General features: G+C 35.5%; 2 long non-coding RNA genes across 4 annotated transcripts in view; one reads left to right on the forward strand and one right to left on the reverse strand.

Annotated features, from left to right (window-relative positions):
* Positions 1–21,709, forward strand: part of LOC141553723 (uncharacterized) — a 94,845-nt gene that overhangs the window by 67,554 nt on the left and 5,582 nt on the right. The gene's annotated exons all lie outside the window — the stretch shown is intronic.
* On the reverse strand, positions 1,467–3,889 carry LOC141553722 (uncharacterized). The gene is made up of 2 exons (XR_012485603.1): positions 3,794–3,889; positions 1,467–1,766 (listed from the first exon to the last, which is right to left on the reverse strand). It is a non-coding gene; the product is annotated as an uncharacterized LOC141553722 (long non-coding RNA).

Raw genomic sequence — 21,709 nt, forward strand, 5'->3', positions numbered from 1 at the left:
TAAGGCACTGTCCTAGCTTCTTCTCCAGATGGCTTTCAGCAATTGCAGAAACTATCTTGCTTTAGTCAGTTCTCTTAGCTGACTCAGCCTTTTTCCAGCAATCATCTCCAAGCAAAGCATTTTTCTTCCAATAAGCAGCATTCCTAGTAAAATAGCTGAAGAGCCTTCCTGTTGGCTTCTTGGTATCATCTAACATTGAATTTTCAATCTTTTGATCTTTTGTGTTCTGGCTTTTATAAAGACATCTTTTATCTTCTGTATTACAGGTTTCTGATTCAGAGACAGGGGGTGGGGAGGAGAGAATGACATGACCTAAAGAAAATCAACACTGTGTAGAGGAGATGAATGATGATCTAGTAAAATAAACTGGAAAGAAGTGAGTAGGTAGATAGAAAAAATAGAAGAAAACAGCATGTAGTAAAAGTAATAAGGTATAAGTCAATATTATGAAAAGAGTTTAGTTCTAATATTAGATAGGGGTATTAGATGGGGGAGAGCAGGGAAGGTGCAGTGACTACAGGTTCTAGATAGGAAGAATAATAGGTTTTAGGGTATTGAAGTGAGGCAAAAGGATGGATGGAAAGAAAAGAAGATGAAATCGGGGAATTTTAGACTTTCAGATTATAGAGGTAAGAATGGTTAGGGATTTTATATACATACATGTAATGTTCTTGAATTGTGAGTGTCTGGTCGTCTGCTCAATTATAATCCTTCTCTAGGAGGAGATCTGTAAAATCTTTTCCTCTTTGTGCAGGTTTCTTGGGAGCTCTGAATCTCCTCCAACTCTTGTCCTTTCTCAAATCAGACTGGTCTCCTTTCAGCCTGCCTGGCATCAAGACTTTATCCCAGAGTGGATTCTCTCAGAACCAATGCTGCCCTTCTTTTATCCTCCCAGAGAATGAGTGTGGGATAACACAAGGGCTTCTGGGAAACATTACTTCAACCAATGAGCTTGCTCCTCCTAGAATTCCTAAGGTGTAAATTTCCTTTAAAGGCCCGAACCAAAGGTCTGAGCCAGAGAACTGTCAAGTCAACCTGAATTCTCACCTTGTCACTGTCCAGACAACCTGAGTTCTCACCTAGTAATCCTAACACATACATATACATTCATATTTATGTGTATATGTATATACACACATACACAAATATGTATATATATATATATATATATATATATATATATATATATATATATGTGTGTGTATATATAACCTCCAGATCCTTGCTACATCTCATGAATTGCCTTGAGCATTTATATATAGACACATTTTCAACATATCTATATTTCATATATATATATGTATATGCACATACACATATATACATGCATAGTTGTTAGGGGCCAGGACCTTTCACAGGAAACCTCAACAGTGACTGCCTCTTCCAGCTTCCCCGACGGGGCTTCGGACGTCTCCGGCCCTCCTCCTGGAGACGGGAGGAGGGAATCACCAGACAGAGAGCCGAGGTGGATAGAACATAGTGATGTTTATTGGAGTTACAAGTCTGCCGTGTCTCCCCAGCCCTTCCGTGCTCGTTCTTTTATAGCCCATTTATCTTTTTTGCATATTTCCCCTTTAGAGTTTGGACTCCTCCCTGATTCCTCCCCGAAGGCGGAGCCAATCCTTACTGTGCCTCCCCTGCACCCACCCAGATCCTACCGGGGCAGTTGCCATGGTGACAGATCTGGGTTCGGGCGGGTCCTGACACAAAGGCCTCTCAACTATCCCCCAGGAGGTTCAGGTCCAGAGCCTCTTACACATAGTAAGCTGAAAAAGATGAAAAGGTGCTGAATAATTATGGGAGAGAGATAGCCTAGAAATGACAATCATGATAATAACAATAATATTAAAAGTAACAATAATTAGCATTTATACAGTTCTTTAAAGTTTGTAAAGTACCTTATAAATATTATCTCATTTTGTTCTCCCAACATCCCTAGGAAATAGATATTATTATTATTATCATCAATATTTTATGTATGAGGAAACTGAGACAGAGGTTAAATGGTTTTCTCAGGGTCCCATAGTTTGTCTCTCAGCTTGAATTTGAAATTATTATTAAGGATTATGTCTATGCTACCACTATAATCAAATGTATCAGGGTACAACCAATTGAGAGAATTACCAGGGATGCAATGTCTTCTGGGAAAAACTTAAATTATGTGAATGTAAGAAGATAGAAAGAGTGTGAGATGAAGATGTGAGATCAAAAAATTTGTTTTGATTAGAACAACTGTTTTAGAGCACAGTGGAAGGAGAGAATGGCAGATCAGCAAAGGGATTTGGGAGATTAGGACTGAGGTAGAGGGGGTTAGAAGGTGGGTTGTAGTAGAAGGAGAACAAATTCATTTAGGCAGATGGTAACTCTGAATCACAGAGATTATAGAGGAGGAAGTAGGAGTTTGATGGCCATAGAATAGGGGAAGTTGTGCCATTTGACTGGGGCTGCCACCCTCAACTATCCTGAGATATGGGGTGACATTCTTTTGTTCTATTTACAAAATAAGATAAAAAGAAAGATTGGATCAGGCTTCTTGGTTGACAAATACCCAGTGACTCTATCCCTAGAATCTTAGTTTAACTCATATTCTACTCTAATTCCTTTGTCTCATCCCAAGACCCACTATACTCTGCATTTGGAATGCAAATTTGGTTACTGGTTGGGTCTGGTTTCTAATACCTTCTGGTGTTAGAAATTCCTTTAGATAAGGTCCTGGTAGTAAGAAGCCTCTTGATTGACAGTAATTAAACTCCCTCTCTGAGATTTAGTTTAAACATTTACAAAATAGAGATAATAATACTTAGGTTTCCTTTGTGGTGTTGAGACAGCTAGGTGACATAGTGAATAGAAAGTTTGATGTACAATCAAGAAGACTAGACCCCAGGAAAGTCTTTAGACTCTTTCACTGTCAGTTTCCCCATCTATAACAAAGGAATAGTAATAGTAAACTCACATGGTGTTGTAACAATCAAAATAACTTTGCATAGATATAGGACTTTGTGAATCTTAAAGTTTCACATACATATATATGTATGTGTAAGGAGATATATATATATATATATATATATATATATATATATATATATATATATATATATATATATATATATATATATATATACACACACACACACACACATACACACACACATATATACATATATGTATATATGAAATCTTTTGTTGTTAAAATTTTCAGTTTTATCCAACTCTTTGTGACCATTGTTGGGAAATTCAAATATAGCAATGTATAAAGTGTTTTTTAAACTAGAATAGATTCAGTAAATGTATGTAATTATTGTTATTGTTATCATTATTAATACATCTACACTGCCCTGACTTATTCAGTGACAATTCAACCAAGCAAGTTGCAAGAGAAATTATAAATTGTAGGATCATGTATGCTTCCATATTTTCTGGTGCCTAACTAGAATTCCACCAACCTCTCTCTCTTTTCCCCCCCTCCCTTTCTTCTCTCTCTTTCTCCCTCCCTGTTTCTGTTTCTCTCTATCTCTGTGACTGCCTGCCCTTCCCTTCCTCTCTCTCTGCCTTTGTCTGTCTGTCTGTTTTTCCACCCTGTTTTGTGATTTTAATATATATATATATATAGTTCGGATTCGCTCCTATAAATGACTCTCTCACACAATAGTAAAAGTAAAATTTAATCACACAATACAGGGAATAGATTGCTTACAATAATATCCAATACAACAAATAACACAAAATATTAAAGATAGGATTAATAATATAATAAGGACAGTAAAAAAAAAAAAAAAGATAAAGAAAACATCACCAATTCGAAGGAGCACCAACTCTTGTCTCATAGATGGTTGGGAGCTCCAGGGCAGCCATGGAGTCTCGAATGGACACATCTCAGGCAGATCGTCTTCTCTGTGAGTGAAGCTCGAGGAGACTTAGGGCTTGCTAGCTTATATAGGACTTTAAACAAAGAAGGCATTTGGCTAACTGATTTAACAATAGACTTCTGCACACATAGCAGTTACGTGATTTAGAATTCAAGACAAGTCAATTCATCAAATGTTTACGTGAAAGGTTTATGAGTTGGAGCAAGGAAACAGACTGTTGTAGACATGCAGGAAGAGAGTAGCCATGTCTCTTCCAACATAAGCAGTTCCAGAAGGACTAGTTCCCAGAATTGTTATCCACTGTTAGCTTGAGCCAGGTCACAAAGTTCACAGAGCAATTACATTCTCACAGATCTATATCTTAGTTGCATTCTCACAGGTCTATATCTTAGTTCTTGGTCCTCATATTTTGGAGTGAATTTACTTTATATAAAGAAGTCTCAATTCTTTATCCACACCCCCATCTCTTTTCTCTATCACTCTCTGATTCAGGGGTCTTGCCATGATTGTGCTCCAGTCAATGATCATTTGAAGCTATTTTTGTGAATAGAGGCAGAGTTGTTATGGAATCTTTGCCTGCCTCTCCCTTCTCCCTATGTTACTTACTGCCTTTGGTTGCCCCCATCAGCTCTATTCTGTCAACTCTTCGGCAGATAGGAGTACTAGTTTCACTGAGTCTTGAATGACCAAGTTGACCTTTATAGATGGGCTGTACTTTAGTTGCTCTAGTCATGAGTTACTAGTGGAATAGTTCTTTAAATGATTCTGCCTCTGCTTTTAGACAAAGCCTGAGAGAAGCTATTCTACAATTACAATATGCTGGCCAGTGTACCTAGACAAGACTCTAATTGGATGCTGAGGACTCTCCTGCAGAAAAAGCCAGAAGCTCTTCATAATGCAGAATTTTAATTTTCTACCAGATCATCTAGAGCAAAGCAATGCTTTCCTTTCACAGACACTGTGAATTTAGAGTCCCAGGCAAAATTATCTTTTTTAGTTATGTTATGTTTTTTCTATGCTAATTAAGATAAACTTTTACGTTGACAGATACTGTCTTTTTGCTAATCAGTAGATGATCTCTGGTCTACGGTGACACACTTCAGTCACTCTCTTAGCTCATCTCCTACTAAGTAATATTTACATTTCAACTTTCTTCAGTCTCCCCACCTCCACCTTTAAAACCCTTCTTTGGAACAGCAGACTTTGCCTCCCACTCCAGACATTTTTCTGTGCTAATCTTAATTGGGAAAAAATCACTACAAATTGAATTTCTTTTCAGCACCTCCTACACATATCTATTAACTCCAGTATGTTAACAAATACAAAAATACTCACGTAAATTTTTTCTCCATTTAAAGAACATTACTTCTTGTTCCAGGTTTCTTTGTTTAATGCCAATAGGTAAAAATTATCTCTCTGTTTTATAATATTTTACACTAATCTAGCTTGTTGTATTGACAGATGACAGGCAGCAGAAGGAGCTGAAGTAGTACCACTAGAATTCAGAATGTATGAGTTTTACTACAAACTCTGCCATTTAGTAGCTTTGTAAACTGGTGCACCTCAGTTTCCTCATTGCTAAAATAATCCTATTGATGTTGCAATGAAAAAAATGAAAAAATGTATGGGAAAGCATTTTGTAAATTACAAAGTGTTAAAAATATAATTAGAATATATATCATAAGTACTATACTATACTATTATTATAATATAATTAAAAATAATTAGTATAGTAAAATTATAATTATTGTTATTCTAGAAAGGGCCTCCTCTTCTGCCATTAACTCTTCTAAATCTTTCTGTTGTTAATTTATTCACTAATCATTTATTGTATACATAATCTATGTAAGATAGTGTGCAATACACACAAATACAAAGATGAATGAAGTATGGTCCCTGTCTGTAAGGAGACACAAACCATATACACAAGTAACTGGTGCAAAACAGTATAAAAATGCTAAAAAAGTAGTACAAATTAAATGGTGTTAGAATTTAGAAGAGCTGGCTAGGTATAGAGAAATGGAGAAATGAATGAATGGTAAGTTTATCAGAGAAAGTTTCATAAGGAAGTTCTAATAAGATTTGGAAGAAATGAGGGTCAGTAAAAGGGGAAAGGAGAAACTTTCAATGAGTAAGGTCACATAGAGGAGTGGAAAGATTTGGATCAGAAAATGTGGGATTTAATCTTAGTTTTTCCACTTATGATCACAGAATCACGAAACTGCATAGCTAAAAGGGACCTCAGAGATCATCTAGCCAAATTTTATCAAAAACATAAAGATCATAAGACATATGTCAACTTGAAAAGCAGTTTTACTTGGTGTATCCAGAGATCTGGATTTGACCCCACAACTCTGTTTTCATTAATGATCCAAATGTAGTAATCCAGAAATCTGTATTTAATCCTGCATTCTGTTTTTATTAATGACTTTTTTTGGCAAATCAATTGGGGTTAAGTGACTTACCTAGGATTACAAAACTAGTAAGTGTTAAGTGTCTGAGGCTGGATTTGAATTAAGGTCCTCCTGACTCCAAGGTCAATGCTCTATCCATTGCACCATCTATTTGCTCCTACTAATATTTGAATAAAGGCATAGATGATATGCTTATCAGATTTACAGGTAATTCAAAACTGGGAAGAGTAGATTAGATTCATAAAGTTTAGAAGCTAGTACAATGAGACAAAGATAATAAAATGATACTTAATAGGGATAAATGCTTGCACATATATTTTTTTCCCCTAAATATAAGGGTTTTTTAAAAATCCATTGCACAAATTCAACTTGGAAAAAACAGGGCTAGATGGTAGTTTACACAAAGGAACACATATTTAGGTTAGATGGCCTCTGAAATCCCAGCTTATTTTATTATTTCACTTTGTATGAGACTACTGAATTTAAGAGAGGTTAACTCACTTGTTATCATAGGTCAAACATCTAGTCAAACAAGGCTAGTAGTAGCATTGGTTGGATTTGAATCTGGGTCCTTTGACTCCAAACCCAGTGTTCTTTCCACTGTACCATGCTGCTGAATAAATAACTGTAGAAATACATTGAATTAAATAGAAATAACCGAATAGGAAAAAAAATAAAAGATATGATAGTTTTGATCACTGATAATTGTGACGATTATAGTTGGTGGGAATTTTTTCTTTAAGATTCCATTTAGTTCACTTATTATAATCTTAAGTAATATTAGAGGAAGGAGATAGATTAGACTGTTGGACATAATCTCCTCTTTTCCCAAAGTAAAAGCCAACTCTGGTTCTGATGGCTTCTTACAAAATAGAATATCTAATAATAGGTTATAAATCAATAATTCTTTGCAGGTCACAAAACACTTTCTTCATAACAACTTTGTGAGATAGATGGGTGAAAATATCATTAAGTATTTTATATATGAAGACACAGATTCAGAAAGGTTGAGTTCCTTCTCTAAGATCACATAGATAATAACTGGTCAAAACCAGTTCATTTGCAAAGAATTTTGGAGTTTTACTTTAGGTTACTTTGGAGGTGTTAATTTTATTGTAGACTCATTATGGGTCAGCAATATGATATGGCAGCCAAGAGAATGAATTCAATCTTTGATTACATTAAGGGAAAGAAAACTTCTAGGACACAATAATCCCATTCTTTCTTGCTCAGATTACAAATTAAGTATTGTTTGTTTTCATCACTTTTTAGTAAGGACATTGACAAGTGTGTTGAGTTTATATCATATACTATGGTTATAGAAGAAAAACAAAAGCTATCTTCAAAAGAAATTTGAAAGTTATTTCAAAGTAGATTGGGCTGTCTCAGGCTTCTGAAAGGAGTGGTTTTTGCCTCAAGCAATAGCTGAATATCTACTTGTTGGATATGCTGCAGAGAGCTTGCTATTAGTGGTATTAGTAGAAATTGGATTTAATAGTCACCAAAGTTCATTTGAACTCTGAATTTCTATGATTCTGTGATATAAGTATAATATAAATATATATAAAGTATAAATTATATTTTTATTACATAAAACATATATAAAATAGTGTGTATATATATGTGTATATATATATATATATATATTATACATATACACATATACTTTACACCTATATCACAAAAGCCTAGAATTTTAGTGTTGGAATAGATATGTGCATGTATGTACAGGTATATAGATACATACATTTTTATACACACATATTAAGAGAGAATATGTATATATGTGTATTTTATACTTGGAGTGATGCTACAGATAGATAATAATCTCAAGCTCTAAGAAGAGCTTTTTGGGGAATTTGGTTATATATGTTTGATTTAATGATTTCAAACAGTTCCAAAACTCCTATTTCTATTTATTTATTTATTTATCTATTTATTTATCTATCTATCTATTTATTTATTTATTTTGTTTCAGATCAATAAGCAAGGATTTTTGAATCCCTTTAATGGTCTTAGCACTGATTTTATAGCTGTTGTGATCATACCAACCCTTTTTATTATGATTTAGTTAAACTTTCATTTATTACTCAATAGTGTCATGGGCTGATCAATATAGAAGATACCTATAACATAGATCTAGTGCTCATTCATTCTTTGTTTTCACATTTGTACCTCTGAAGGTTCTTGCACCATGAAATCTTGTGATTCAATGGTTAGAGGAGAAGAAAAAAATATTGAAAGAGCATGAATCATCATCAATATATATTATATGGAATCATGATAGATTGAATGATTCATTGAAGAGGAGTTAGTCTTTTGAGATTTGGAATAAGAAGGCAAGATTTGAGTCCTAGCTCCCCCTTTACTCTCATGGTGATACTGGGCAAATCACTTATGTCCTTTTACCTCACTTTCCTAATTTGTAAAATTAGGGATTTGGAAGAGATGGTCTCTAAGGTCCCTTTCATGTCTCTAAATATATGATTTTATGAACATTATCTTCATAATGTGTTAGGATTCTTACAAGGTGCTAAGTCACTGGAACAAATAGAGACAATTGATTTGATCCTACTAGAAAGATGTTATAGGCCAGAACTTGAAACAAGGTACTGAGTGGAACTGAGGAGACAATGATTAAATCTAATTTAGCATTGACTTAATTCTACAACAAATAATGGTTTCCTAGTGATGAAATGATTGGTGTATGCTCAGTGTGTACCATATAAGCAAGAAATTCTCAGGGCTAAGCACACAGAAGTCCACAATACTACTTTTAGAGGCAGAGTCTGATTCATTTCCACGTCTACCTTTGTGCTGGCTGGACAAGAGCACTTGGGAACCAAAGAGAGAGAGAGGCCTCTAAGAAAGCTAGCGGAGCCCCAAGTGAAGGAGACAAGACTTGAAGGAGAAAATAAAGGATCTGGAGATAAGATTTGGAAAGAGACAGAAAATGACTTTAACTTCTGGATGGATTTGGGATTATTAAACTGAACTGAAGCCAAGGCTGCTCCCAGAAGCACCCCAAGAAAACCTCCTCCCAGAGAAAGACATCAATTTAGAGAAAGAGAACATCACAATAATGGGGATTTTAATTTTTTATTTTTTTGACTAGAGGTATTGAACATTATCTTGAGCTGCACCTGCCCTAGATACACAGACAAGGCATTCCTAAAAAGTCTTTTGTTTTTTTCCCCCTGAGGCTGGGGTTAAGTGACTTGCCCAGAGTCACACAGCTAGGAAGTGTTAAGTGTCTGAGACCAGATTTGAACTGGGGTCCTCCTGAATTCAAGGCTGGTGCTCTATCCACTGCGCCACCTAGCTGCCCCCCCAAAAAAGTCTTAACACAGTTTTAAGTTTTTATAATTCCAGAAGTATAAATGATAAAACTTGCTTTAAATTAATGTTTAAAAATTCATATAATTTAAATATGTTCATGTTTTCCATTAAACACAACCAATTTCTTGTGCTTTATTTTACTCTAATTTATTTTTGAATACTGTAAAATTTTTCATCAGTTGCTGTTTAGAATTTGGAGGGATTGTATTTGTGATCCTAGCTTTAAGATCACATGAAGAACAAGATTTTGAGTCATAAACAACAATTTTGGTATGATTCCTCAAAAAAAAAAAAAAAAAAAGCCCAATAAAGACAGATTAAATGAATGAAGAGGCTAGGTAAGAGAACCTTTTTTTACTGATCCACCAGTCATCTAGGAACAGTTACATATGTATTCCATTATCTACAGGTTTCCCTGCCTTGTTAAAATACAGAATTTCATATTCAACATTTCCAGAACTAAAAAAGTATAAAAGAAATTTTATTAATAATTTTAATGATTTATTTTATATTTGTAACATTTATATTTCTGAAATTACTAAAATTTAAATCTGTACTAAGACTTTGGAAACTGCTTGTATTATCAAATCATAAAATTTCAGAGCTAGAAGGGACTTCAATGAACATGAAACCTAACTTATATTTGAAAAGAAATTGTTGTATCCCCCCATAGCAGAACTGATATTTTTGTCCAGTCATTGAGGGAACCTCATTTCCTAGAGAAAGAGGGCCAGAGGGGGCAGCCAGGTGGCACAGTGGATAGAGCACCAGCCCTGAAGTCAGGACGACCAGAGTTCAAATCTGGTCTCAGACACTTAACACTTCCTGGCTGTGTGACCCTGGGCAAGCCACTTTAACCCCAATTGCCTCAAAAAAAAAAAAGAGAGAGAGAGAGAGAGAGAAAGAGGGACAGAGTCTAAATTGGGACCAAAGTTTTAAGTTCAAACTATGGTAGGTCATTTATCAGGGTTTCTTGGGAACACCTCAGTCCATAGGAACTAGATGCTGGAGTATTTTCAAACCAGAGGGTTCTGCATAGGTTCTGAAGATAAGTGTCTGACCTAAAGAAAATCCCTTAACTTGCCTGCCTCAGTTTCTCTGTACATAAAATAATGATAATAACAACTACATCCCAGGGTGGTTACTTGGCTGAAATGAAATATATACATATATATGTATATATATATATATATATATGAAAAAAATATATGAATATATATGTACATAAATATTAAAGTGCTACAAAAACATTAACTATTATTCTCATTAATACTATTTGATCAGTTTGTTTCTCTACCTGTGCTTTGTGTCAGCTATATTCTTTTAAGTTACTCTAGTAAGGATATTGACTCAGATTCTGATAGGGAAATAGGTACCTCAGTGCTGATCTGGATAGGCTAATTAAGGGGCAGGTGAGCAGAATTGTGAAAAAAAAAAAAAAGGCTTGCAGAAGAAAAATGTTAATTTGGAGATGACTTTAAAAGAAATTAAGATGATCTGATCTACAGTAAAGGGAAGATTGGGGCAATTAGCAAGATAGATAAGCTATAAGATTGAAGTCAGTAGTAAAGAAACTAGACAAAAAAAAAAAGGGACCTTTGAATGTGTTAATAGGGATGGTTAGGTTAATAGGCAGTATTACTATATCCTGTATACAGGGGTATTACAGGAAAAAGGCTAGTCAGGGATTTCTTTTCCAGAAATTCTCCCAAAGTGGTTCGGACAGGTAGTTATGAAGATAGGAGCTTCAGTTTGAAGTTCATAGGGTAAAATTAGGTTTAAATTAAGGAAAGATTATCTTCCTCAAGATTTAAGAATGTTGGGGCTGAGTTATATATGAGATGATTCTAAAAAGAAAATAGGTAGAAAAAGGTTAAAAGGAGAAATTATCTCATAAAAATTGTATATAAAAGGAAGAATCAATGCAGAGAAAATAAGTAATAAGAGAGTAAGGGGACACAATAAGATAATAAGGTTGGGTGAAAAGGTCTGAGAAAGAAAATAATGAGTAAAAATAAAATGAAGGGAAATTCATAAAGATCAATTATTATTTTGAATGTGAATGTGATGAACTCATCCATAAAATAGAATGGATAGCAGAATAGATTAAAAATCAGAATTCAATGATATGCTGCTTACAAAAAGCACATTTTAAAGTGAGAGATACCCAATTAAAATGGAAGATTGGAGTAGAATTTATTTTGCTTCAGGTGATGCAAAAAAATGCAGGTGTAGTAATTATGATCTCAAAGTTATAGCTAAAATAAATGTAATTAAAAGGAATTAAACTATATTTTGATAAAAAGTATTATCCATAATGAAGCCATATATATATATATATATATATATATATATATATATATATATATATATATGTATGTATGTATACATATATATGTATATGCTGAATCTATATGCATAAAATACCAAATAGCATCTAAATTTTAAAAGAAAAATTACATAGTACTATGATACTAGAAAACTTTAATATATATATCCAGAGAAAGAACTGATAAATAGAAATATGTATAGAATAATTGCACACATATATATATACCAATTTATGTCCAATGGTAGCTATCTCTAGGGTTGGGGAGAAAGAGGAAAAAAAAAAGAAAAAAAAAACAATTTACATGAAATTTTCATTGTATATTTGAAAGAAATAGCAAGTTGTATGTAATAGATTTACAGTTTCATGTACAATCATCTTTTTATTGTACTGTATTATTGGTATGCTTGTTTTAATCCATAAATTAAAATTAATAAAAAAGATATAAAAAAATAAGGATGTTTAAAAAAAAGACATGATAAAGAATAATTAAGGATGTTAAAAATTAGGGAGGATCATGTCTAGAACTTGGAGTAGCAGGAAAAGAAAGTGGGGAAGGTCTGGAAGGAAAATGACAATGGGGAACAATGCTCACAGTGGCATGGAGGCAGATGACTGGAGACTACATGTAAGGGACCTAGAACCGATCTTCCCTGTGCAGAAGGGAGCTGCCCTAATGTCAGTCATCTCCAGAATGTGGTTCCGGGTTGACTAATAGAGCTACGTGTCGGTAGATGCGTGGAACTATGAGTTGCCTGGCCATATAAGGAGAAAAACGGCTAGGCATTGCTAAAGGAGCTGGCCCCGCCCACGATGGGAGGAATCGGGGAGGGTCCAAGAAGATTCTGTATAAAAGTAGGGAACAGCAACGGCTCGGGGAGACATTTTGGGGAGCAGACAATAAAGAACAGCTCTGCTACATGTTGGCTCTCTGTTTGCTTATTCCCCGCTCCTGTCTCCGGAGCGGGGCCGGAGACATCCGAAGGCTGGTGATAGCGTGAAGCGTGCAGTAAGAAACTTTCAGTTTCCAGTGAAGCTGCAGGGAAGCAGACCCACAACAAGTGGCGCCTTGAACAGGAACCTGGGCAGTGTATTTCGCTGGAACAAGGAAAGATAAGTAGAAAGACGCGCTCCTTGATTTTTAATCAAGAAGAAGCAAACAGCCTAATTACTTAGACGCAGTTAGATGAGGTATGGGGCAGAAAGCAGTTAAAGCCCAAATCGAGCCAACAGATTCAGGAGTATATGCTTCACAGCTATATAAACTCATAAACTCTGTAAAAAGAATGGAGTGGATCTTAACTTAAAAGCATGCAGAGCCTGGATAGAAAAAATAGAGCTCTGTGTCTGTCTGTGTATGTTTGTCTACTTTGAATTTTTTGTTCTGTGTTAAAAGTTAGCAAGCTCATAAGAGATAAGAATTCAGCCTCTGTGTTACAGGCTTAGAAAAATAACAGGCTGAATTGTGGAAATTGAAATTCATTCAGAATAGTAATTATTTCAGAGTGGTTCAAAATGTATTGGTCTTAAAAATTTTGTGATTTTAAACTTTTTAACCTGTTGTACCAATTTGTAAGTAAAACAAAAGAAAAAAAAAAACTTGACTATTTTAAACTGGTGGGGAAGTTTTCTCTGAAAAGCAGATTTTCAAAGCCTGCTAAAGAGGAGTAACAGCAATACAATCTTATCTGCTTAATACCGCCTGGGAAGCTTCTTACTAGTAGCCTTGAAGCACTCAGGCAGAAGAAAAAAAAACAAAAAACTATTTGGTTTGCTTCTGAAACATTGGGTAATTTGTTATCATTATGGGTTATGAATCTTGAAGTTTAAAGTTTAAAAAAAAAAAAAAAAGGGGTGATTAAAGAACAGGGACCTGAGGGACTTCCGCGAGTGTAGATAGACTGCCTCGGCAGATTTTCTGCCTTCACAGAGATGCCTCTGCTGGGAGCAGGGAAGATGGGAGGGGGTAATAGTATTCCCCTCGTGTTGCCAGAAGAGAAAGTGGTGCTAAGAAATAAACACCTCTCGTGCTTGGCAACTCTTCTCTGTGTCCAGTTCTTCCTCGGAAGCCGGTGACGACCGAAGACCCAGAAGATGGGTAAGTAGAGGGCAGATACTCCACTCGCGAAGCAGAAGTCCACAAGTGGTCCCGAAGAAAAGGGACAAGAGAGATTGATTTACAAAAGCAATTAATAGTTTAAATGAAGCATCTAGTCAGAAGAGTTATTGGTTTGGAAGTGTTTAAAATATGTCAGAGAAAGTTTGAGCAAGTAGGCATTGGGAGGAGAGAATTAGTGGGAGCAAATGATTTCAAGAAGAAATCAGTGGGGAAAAGAAGGAACTTGTTGGAAAAGGTAGTCATGGAGAGATGACTGTGAGACGGGACATATTTTTGCAGGGGTAGAGCATCAATAGGAAGCTGCAGCTGTTTCTGGTTGAAGAAAGCAAACTGGTTTAAAGGGATTCAAAATTCTTCCTTGTATCCAATATTTGAAACCAAGGATTTGTTTTTTAAGGAAATATGTTATGTCTTTACTTTAACATCTGAAAACTTTACAACTAAACAGGCTTATTGCTCAGACTCCTCCCTTAGGGTTTCAACAGTGCATGAGTTCTAGCTTGGAGACGGGGTCCTGGTTGGGACATGGAAGGAGGACAAGCTGACCCTGAGCTGGAAAGGACTGATCCACATCCAGATACAGCAGTGCTACACAGGAAAGAGAGTGGACTCAGCATATCAGAATTAAAGGACTGAATGCAGAGAACAAGCTGAGACAAACATTGAAAAGCAACTGATGAACTGTGCATATAAAATCTTGATAGCGGTATTGAAACCTCACTGTTAGATAAAATATCTATTACTGACACCTCCCCCTCCTACAAAACATCCTCCATCAATCATAAGAGTTCCTAAAACTTGTACCAATAATGTAACTTTTCCTCCTCTGATGAATTGTATTAGAAAGAAAAGAACCTGGTATGACACTTTATTTGGTGGTGCTGGAACTGGTTTGGGTATAGTTAATTCAATAGACCTTGAGACCTTGGCCAGCAGACTGCGCAGTGCTGGACAAGCTGTTTCTCAGGCTTTGACTATAAATGCTCAATAGTTGCCCACTATGATCCTACTCCACCAAAATACATTATAATATCAAGGCCAATTTCTACAGATTTTTGATGATAGTATTATTACTAGTTTGGGTTTTACTGGAAATATTAGTAAATTATTTAAGTGGACCAAATGCTCTTTACAAAATATGTATACCTAGATACAAAAAGAAAATGCTCAGAGATTGTTGCAATGTGGGATTATATGTTTAATTTACCAGAAGCATGGAAAAACAATGACCTGAAAATGCTATGTGTACTTTTTTTTTTGGTGTACTGGACCTATTGTGTATTATCAAGTTGAGATATGGGCTGTTATGTGTTAATTTCATGTGTTACCTTTTGTCTTACCTAATTACTTTGCTTTACTTCATATATATGGATATCCTGAACAGATCTTAAGTTATGAAGAAACTATTAGAGTCTTATCAGCGGGCATTAAATGAACATCGAATACAGACTCTTATAGCTGCAGGACAACTTATCCAGGCCTCTCATTTAGTAACATCGGATACTAACCACCATTGGTATGATTTCTTATTTAGATCAGGTAGCGCTACCATTTATTTTAATAGTTTAGCTATACCCATAGTATTATTATTACTCTTTCTAGTTATATTATGTATGTGTAATTGTCTTATGTATTGGAAAATGAAATTAATTTACTCTAATTTCACCCCACTAGCTCAGTCCTCTTATTATTTTCATGATCTTAAGGCCAAATGATTAAGAAATTTAAAATTTCATATTAGGATTATAAGCTCACTCAAATCTAACAGGCCTCAGCTTCCAAATTATGGGAACTTGACCGTTCCATGAACTCTGTGTATTTTTGACACTAGATGCTAGGAACTAGTCATTCCTAGAGATGTTTGTGCTCCAGAGAAGAGTGGCTCCCTCCCTGGGCATAGACAATTAATAAAGAACTGTCAAGATACAGACGATACAGAACGAGTCAACTAGTGAAGCCCTCCCGTACCCCGCACCTGCACAGATGTATGTGCCAAACCCTTAAATAATTTTTTGATAAAAATCCTTCTTTGTCTATAGACATGATAAGAAAATTAACTAGAATGAAATGAGATAGTTCTTTTGATACAGCTATATCAGTGGTTAATTTGGCTCTTAATGTGATAGAGGAAATGCAAATATATCAAATTCAACAGGAGGTAGCTTTTTTAGCTGCAAGTCTACAACAATTTATGATTAAAAAACAATGCTGCTTGGCGGCATCAAGAAAGTTTGGATCGGATAATGTTAAATAAAATCTCATAGTTATCTGATGTAATGCAAATTGTTGTACATCAACAGGCATTGATGTTGAGATATATGAGAATGCAATGTCACTATAAATATTATCCTTTATGTGTAACTCCTATTCCATTTAATTCTTCTCTGTATAATGATCTTGAAATTATTCTGAAAAATGCTACTTTTATGACAAATGCTACGTTTGAACTTGCCGCTTTAGATAAAATATTGTTAGCTATGCAAAATGCTACCATAACATTTGAAGATGATTGGGAACGAAAAGAACATGATTTTATTAATTGGTGGAAAAATGTTAATTTCAATGATATCATGCATTGGGTAATTATAGGAGCTGTCGCTTTCCTGCTGTTGTTATTGATGCTTTGTATCCTCCCTTTGTTATTCCGAGTTGTATTTGCTGTAATTCAAAAAATTTTGATTGAAATGAAGGCGTCCTATGCTTTAAACAAAAAAGGGGAATTGTAACCGACCGCTGGTCAATGAGTTTATTGTCATATATTTTTGATCTTTTGATATTACCTTTTGATATTACCACTCTTGGTGCTCTGCTTGTTATATATTTTTGATACTGTCATTCTTGGTGGTTTGTCTTCACCTTTGTCACTCCGAGCTGTGTTAGCCGTAAGAGAAAGATCTTGAATTTTGAACCACTACCCTCGTTTTAAACAAAAAGGGGGAATTGTAAGGGACCTAGAACCGATCTTCCCTGTGCAGAAGGGAGCCGCCCTAATGTCAGTCATCTCCAGGATGTGGTTCCGGGTTGACTAATAGAGCTACGTGTTGGTAGATGCGTGGAACTATGAGTTGCCTGGCCATATAAGGAGAAAAACGGCTAGGCATTGCTAAAGGAGCTGGCCCCGCCCACGATGGGAGGAATCGGGGAGGGTCCAAGAAGATTCTGTATAAAAGTAGGGAACAGCAACGGCTCGGGGAGACATTTTGGGGAGCAGACAATAAAGAACAGCTCTGCTACATGTTGGCTCTCTGTTTGCTTATTCCCCGCTCCTGTCTCCGGAGCGGGGCCGGAGACATCCGAAGGCTGGTGATAGCGTGAAGCGTGCAGTAAGAAACTTTCAGTTTCCAGTGAAGCTGCAGGGAAGCAGACCCACAACAACTACACATGTAACTTAATTTAACTCTATGCTCTTTGTCCCCTGATCAGTTGTAAACTTTTGGCTTGCTTGTGTTGAAATGGATCTACTCAAATTCAAGAAGACAATGCTAAAAACATACTGGATTTCAAATCAGAAGACTTGAGTTCAAATCCCTATTCTGTCATTACTTTTTGGATGACATGTTCCTTCTCTGAGATTTGATTTCCTCATCTATCAAGAAAAAGGATAAACTAGATGGTCTCCAAGACTTCTTACAACTCTCAGTTACTGATGGTACTATGATTGAATTCTTATATAATGCTGACCAGAGTGAGAACCAAGAAAAGAATCAATGATTCCTGTAAAACCTCTAAGACTGACATGTGAAGGAACCAAATTCTGCTAAAGTTTTCTATTTGGATACATTTTAGTCAAAATATACCATATTGGTTATTTGCTTTTTATACCTGGGCAGCCTCAGTATTTGGGGAATAGGTATATGTATGATCAGAGGAGGGAACAGGTTGAGAAATCAAGGCTAAAGGGGAGGGTGTTAATGTTGATATTAGCTATGTGCCTTGTGCATTGCCCATATTTTAGCCACTAGAATTGTATGATTTTGAATGATTTTTGCCCTTTCTGAGCCTCAAAACCTGAGATTCTGTTCCATATAAAACCACTGGTGATATGACAACTGTGAAGGCATCATCTCTATTGATTTTGATTGAGAACAAGATCAAATTCCAAAGAATAAATATAAAAGAGAAGATATGGCAGTGGAATCTTTACCAAAGCTCACATCTTCCCTCCCTCCACCTTCTGACGAGGATCTATGACTAAAGTTAAGGCTTCCCTCTTGCCTGCTTACCAACCTACCTGCTCCCATCGTGTCCAAATGTTAGTCAAAGCAATTCCCTAGTATTCCTGTGAGAAAATTTCTCTAAAATAAAAGAGTATGCACTTTCTGAAAGAAAGCATATGGTGCTCTCTCTCATTTTCACTCTTTTCTTTGCTTAATCTTTCACATCCATCTCCCATCTCCCCCACATAAAATCTTTCCCTTAACTGACCCATTTATGGTGCTAATCTGGAGAGCAGAATACTTAGAGGGAGCATTAGTGAATGAAGTAATTTCTGACATCTTTCTAGTCCCAAACCTAAACAAAACACCTCTCCTACCATATGGAAATAGTAAAATGGGGCATATTCATTGCTAGGTGACACATTGCTATTGCACAGCTATTTTCAGCTCTTAACATAAGTCATTAGAATTTGATGCACAGAATATCTAATTAATGCACAGTAAGGTTGAGCTATGTGGAATGGCCCAGTTTTTCCACTAGAATGTTTTAAAGACAACTGCAGAAGAATTTGCAATTCTCTTTCCAAACAGAAATAACTAGATGTGTTCTTCAATATAGTCTGTTCCAGTCTTGAATTTTTCTTGAGGGCTATGTCACTCCCTTTCAAGTTGAATTCTATATGGCAGCAAATGATTATAGTTTTATTCAAAGCCTTGAGTGAAGAGGATTTTTATTTTTCTCCCTATCCTACCACCCTGAAAACTGTCATATTGCTCATTATCTTTTTCTCCAAACCCATCCTTCTTCCAAAGTTCTCTATTTCTATATACAGCCATTCTTCCAGTTCCCCAGATTTACAGTCTTAGAATCACACTCTATTCTTCACTTTCCCTCATCCTACATGTCCAATCAATTTCTGATCTTATCAATTCTACTTGCATAGTATTATTCACATCTGTCTCCTCTCTACTCTTACCTAATAAATCCTCACTTTCACCTGACTGTTGCAATAGTTTTCTAATTATATTTTTAGTACTCTCTGCCTCAATTCTCTTCTGCCTCCAAATCATCTTCCACAGTGTGACAAAATAATATTCCTAAACTGTAAGTTTGATGATGATATCAAGAAACTCATGTGATTTCCTAACTTCTAGGCTCAACTACAAAACCCTTCTATATTTTAAATGTTTTTCAATCTGGTTGTAATCTTTGTAGGATAATTATATGACTTCCCTTCTCACACAGTATAATCCAGCCCAACTGGTCACTTGCTGTTCTTTATATAAGACCATTCATTCTTCATCTTTGCTTTTGTTCATCTTTGCCTATGCCCCACCTCCTCTCTTTCTTAGAATTCTCAGTTTCTTTCAAAGCTCATCTCAAACACCATTGAGTCAGATGGATTTTACTGTCTATCTTGAAGGACACTTCTGTATTATATGTTTCCTGCTTATCCCCAGCTATCCCTTCTCTCCCATCTTATATATTTTGTAAATACAATAAAAATAACCCCAAAATGAAACCCAACATTTATATAATATGATAGTTTTCTTAGATCTAGAAAAGACTCCTAAAGTTCTTAGTGAATGAATGTCTGCCTTGAACTGAAATGACATCCTTATGAGCTGGGGCTTACCCTTTTAGGAAATGGTACTGAAAACAGACATTCTTAACCATAAAATCAACTCATGTTTTTATTTATTTTTTTTACTAAAAGTAGAAAAGAACAGAAGACCAGCATAGTAGGAAGACCTACTTCCAAAATATTGACTTTGATAGAACTGAAGAGAAGAAGAAAAGGTCTATGGGACTTAGTTATCTTAAAAAATGGTTGTGATATGGGAGCTGGGAAGACAGCATATACTCATGTGTGTGCTTTTGCTATAGTAACATGCAATTTGAAGAGAGATCACCTGGGTTTTAATCCTAGCTATTAGCCTTCTATCTCTGTGACTTTGAGCTAAATCTGCTTGGATCTAAGTTTCCTCATGTGTAAAATGAAAGAAGTAGTTGGTTAGCACTCTACCCAGAAGTGAGATGATACCCAAGATACAACTCATGATGTTAGCATGTGGAGCAAAATCCTATTTACCCCACCCTAATTGTAGTCCTGATCAAAAGACAGGATCTAGTTCCCATGGTCTGTCTCTAACCTCAATTATTCTCAAAGTGGCCATACCCTAGACTTCCTTTTCCAGACGTAATAGATTTTAATTAAGTGCCAGAATTCCTATTCTTGGCTCTGTGCTTAATTGAAAACCAATGAGTAGGAGAGAAACTGGTTTACTGTCATAGTTTGAACATATTGACCAAAGCAACTGATTGTTTTGGCTTCTTGAATATAAACTCTAGAGTCAGAAATCCTCTGAGATTTGGGGAAAGTTACTCTTCTCTTCAGTGACCTAGTTTTAGCCAAAATGGGACTAATAATATCCATTCACAGCTCGGTATTGTGAGGATTAGAGAGATAATGTATGCTAATGTATGCATTCAGCTCCTCAAGCGAAAGGAGCTGTCTTTAGGCTAGGGCATTATTATCATTTACACTTTCCCCAGCATTCTTTATGCATGAAAATTTCTCTATCTATGCTCCTGCTATCCTTATCTTCTGTGGAATAATCAGCTCTTAGACAGATCTGTCTTTGGTCTTTTCAATCTCCTTCATTTAGCATGGCCTAATTGAGAGCACAGAACTGGGAATAAGAAGGCCTCTAGTTGGTTCTGTCACTAGCTCTCTCTGAGACCTTGGGAAAAATAACTTTATTTTTCTGAGTCTCAGTTCCCTCTCCCATAATATGATACCCTTTCTATGTTTTGTTTTGTTTTTGTTTTTTTTTAGCTCTAATTTCCATAACTCTAGTCAAGGAGATTATTATTTCTTTCATATATCTTACTGATTTGCATATGTCTGTCTATAGATCTATCTTTCTCACACACATATAGATCTCTCTATTTTAGTGAACTAGAGATTCCATGGCAATTTTTCTTTAATCTGGATTTTTCTGCTTCACATAAATCGGATATAAGATGATTTTATAGGAATAGAAATTTATTCTCAGGACTAGTTCCTAAGGGACTATTGTTGAGCTCAAATCCAAAGTTTACCCCAGCCTAAATCAGAGTTTTATCTTTTTTGATCAAAGGATCACAGATTTGGAACTGGAAGGGACTTTAGAATTCATTTTTATCTTATTGATAAGAGAACTGAAATCCAGAAACTTGAAGTGATTATTCCAGAATAACCCAATTAACAAGGAACAAAGTTGGAATTTGATTTCAGATCCTCTAACTCTAAAGCTTTCATTCGGGTTAGTCAGCTTCTTGAATATTTTTCTACCTGTCACCCTTTCCATCTGTAACATTTTATATGACATCCTATAAATCATTTTACTTTAATCACCTGAATTTTTCTGGTATAAGTTTATTTTTAGGTCTGCATAATCTAGAAAATTAGCTAAGTGCAGTTTTGCCATTCATGAAATCT

This window comes from Sminthopsis crassicaudata, chromosome 2, assembly GCF_048593235.1.
Source record: "Sminthopsis crassicaudata isolate SCR6 chromosome 2, ASM4859323v1, whole genome shotgun sequence".
Lineage (NCBI taxonomy): Eukaryota > Metazoa > Chordata > Mammalia > Dasyuromorphia > Dasyuridae > Sminthopsis > Sminthopsis crassicaudata.